Source organism: Schistosoma mansoni, chromosome W, assembly GCF_000237925.1.
Source record: "Schistosoma mansoni strain Puerto Rico chromosome W, complete genome".
NCBI classification, from domain to species: domain Eukaryota; kingdom Metazoa; phylum Platyhelminthes; class Trematoda; order Strigeidida; family Schistosomatidae; genus Schistosoma; species Schistosoma mansoni.
In genome coordinates this window covers 22,480,549-22,483,767 of record NC_031502.1, presented here as the reverse complement: position 1 = coordinate 22,483,767, position 3,219 = coordinate 22,480,549, and the positions used below count along the sequence as shown (strand labels likewise).

At 33.6% G+C, this 3,219-nt stretch overlaps 1 non-coding gene across 1 annotated transcript; it reads left to right on the top strand.

Annotated features, from left to right (window-relative positions):
• Nucleotides 1-853: 853 nt before the first annotated feature.
• On the top strand, nt 854-926 carry Smp_tRNA_01644_Lys_CTT.1.1. Its single transcript has one exon. It is a non-coding gene (tRNA).
• Nucleotides 927-3,219: the final 2,293 nt, after the last annotated feature.

The window sequence follows — 3,219 nt, the reverse complement described above, 5'->3', positions numbered from 1 at the left end:
TTCTTAGTTTTGTATAATATATTTTTACTTTATACTAACTATCTTCTGATTGGCTACTATTTCTCAAAGTCATTTAAGATTGGTTTAAAGGTCGTAAATAAAGTATAGCTTCGCGGAGGCTGATCAGTTGCAGTCCTAAACATCAATGGGAACATTCAAACAAACAATACTAAGTGAATTTTTTTAAAAAATTGTTGTTATGATCTTTTAAACCAAAACCCAATTAGACAATGATATAAGTTAACTATACTAGATTTATGTAGCATTTTTCAATCCATATCATATTGTATTCCAATGAAGTACAATAAGTTAAAACAAAACAAAAAAAGAACCAAACCGGCAAATCATTCTTGCTCTGTAATCATAAAAAACATTTCAGTTCACAGTAATAATAATAATAATAATAATAATAATAGTAATAATAATAATAATAAGTTCTGTAAACACTTACAGTCTAAATCTTTAATCCGACTAGTACTATTTGATAGGCCATAACAGTAGAATAGGCATCCATTGAAAAGGTCTATTATGTTTATTCATTTAAACTAAACTGCAATATATAATAAGGTGTATACAATACATAAGAAGAGATGATATCATCCTATCCGTACAGATTCATTGAATGACTGCAAATGAAACTAAACAAGATTTTTACAACATCTATGATAATATAAACATTGATAGAATATCGGTCACATGAAAGCATTCTTCAATAGGCTTTGTTATGATAGATGTGATTAAACTGATATAGAAGATATATGAAATATATATATCTATGTACTAAATGTTCATATTAGTCATTCTTATTGCTTTAGATTAAGCTTTACTGATGTTTGGTACTGTGATAATTCAGCACGGCTAGCTCAGTCGGTAGAGCATGAGACACTTAATCTCAGGGTCAAGGGGTTCGAGCCCCACATCGGGCGTCGTTCAGTGAGGCAGTGCACCGTGTCTGCTACTGTGATAAGTTACATTTAAGTTTTTAAATAATCTGGCAGTGACATTCACGCTGAAGTCTAACCTGTCAGTAAATATATATCCAAAAATGTAATACTTTTCTCTATGATGAACTACTCAACAGAACCCAGAATGATTCATTTGTTTAAATCATTCGATTGATGTTTGGGACTGAGATGAATCAGTCGTTTCTGACATGTTTATAACCTCTGAGGATTACCTTGATATTATTATAAAGTCAGGAGCACTGTAAGCAGAATCATGGAATGAACGTCATCTCTGGAAAGAAAGCACATCTACCTAAAATTTCTAAGTAAGACTGCATTTCAAATAAGAAAAGTTTAGTAATTTACAAAAGATTATGGAAATTTAATTGATGATCATGGTGAAATGACATTCAATGATGCGAATCAAGCTAACAATTTTCAGTAAAATACCAAATGAATACTACCTTAAAAATTAGCTTTTTGATATTCAAAGTCGAAATTTCATACTGAATCATGAAAATTAGTGCGATCGCAAAATATCCTAGTGTTTCAGAAGTGTACTGACTACAAGCAGATCTAATGTAAGGAATAGTTAAATCAAAAATTGTGATCAAAATGAGGTTTGTGGAGATTATAGTAATTTTAATAGTTGAATTCATAAGTCCATATAAGCTAAACCGCCATAGAAAATCTGGAAGCACTGGACGGCTGTTTCGTCAGAAGCGTGCATATGCGAACCCGCATGAGGAATTCCGAACCCAAGACGCCCTACCTCTAAACCACTGAACCAGAACCCAACGGTGTTATTTTCTAACTTCAATAGACCCATGAATGATCGCACAACCATTTATCCATTGCCTGAGACAGTACCTGTCTTTAACATACAAGGATAAGCTCCACTGGTCATGGCTTCTTACTAGAGCTCCAGGAAATCATCTTGGAGTCAGTCACTAGTGAGCGCATGATGATTATGATTAGAATGGGATTTATGGAGATCTTAGTAATTTTAATAGTTGAATTCATGTGTCGATGTAAGATAGACCACCAATGAAAACCAAATGGTCTAGCTTACATCGACTCATGAATTCAATTATTAAAATAAAAATTCCCTAATGAAGTTCTACTATCTAAACAGCGAAATTAGATCTACAAGAAAATATTCATTAAAGGCAGGAAGTGATTAGATAGTCTTATACGAAAAGTAATGATTTAGATGCAAAAAGATGAGCTTCGATATGTAACTACGTTGAATAAACTAAAAAAAGAAAGTTTGTACACTTACAATTGATTATCAGTGGTTGATGAATAATGTCATGTATATCAGGTCCTTCTTAGTACAGATCGAATTCTATCGACTAAGCAGCAATATGGCAACTAGTCTAAGTGACTCGATAATTCGTACACTATATTGAGATAAGATGATGGTTGGATGTAGTCAACAAGAAACTTAGTTACAAGATTTCCTGTTGATTACCTCCAACCACCATCTTATCTCAGCATAGTGCACAATTGGAGAATAAATTCATGAGTAGTTTGATTTAATCCTATTTTAGTGCGGACATCAGTTGCATACTCTAAGAATACAAAAACATATCAATGAATAATAACTTACCAAATCAATGTGACATATTTATTTTTATACTCAAAGTCAATTGTCAGCATAGAAATATTCTTAACCAGTCATCAAAGATAAACTTGGAGATTTTGATTCTATCATAACTAATCATTCTTGTTTACTGTATGATAAGATGACTGACGTACTCATTTCTAATACTTCTAAACAGATTATAATCAAGATATTAATGAAAAGAAGTGTAATTCCTCTTTTGATAACTTGATAAAGGATAAATTTTTTTACATAGTTGAAATCATGAGTCAATAGAAGCTAGACCACCATCGAAAACTTGGAAGAACTAAATGGCCGTTTCGTCCTATTGTGGGATTCCTCAGCAGTGCGCATCCACGATCTCGCCTCACGAGATTCGAATGCAGGACCTATCAGTCTCGCGCGCGACCACTTAACGGACAAACTACTGAGCCTGCCGGCATCCGACGGTGTTAATGTCTAATTTCAAACAATCGACGAAATTGAGTTACACATCTACCATTGTCTTCAGCGAGTTAGGACGAAACGCGCGTCCTGGATTCCACTGCTAGTCACTATCTATCTCTGCTTACCATGCTTGTCAATTTAAGCTATATCGAGGCAATACGCACAGTATGCACATATGCCAATTAGAGACTGACCAGTTACATTCCTAAATATCAATGGGGA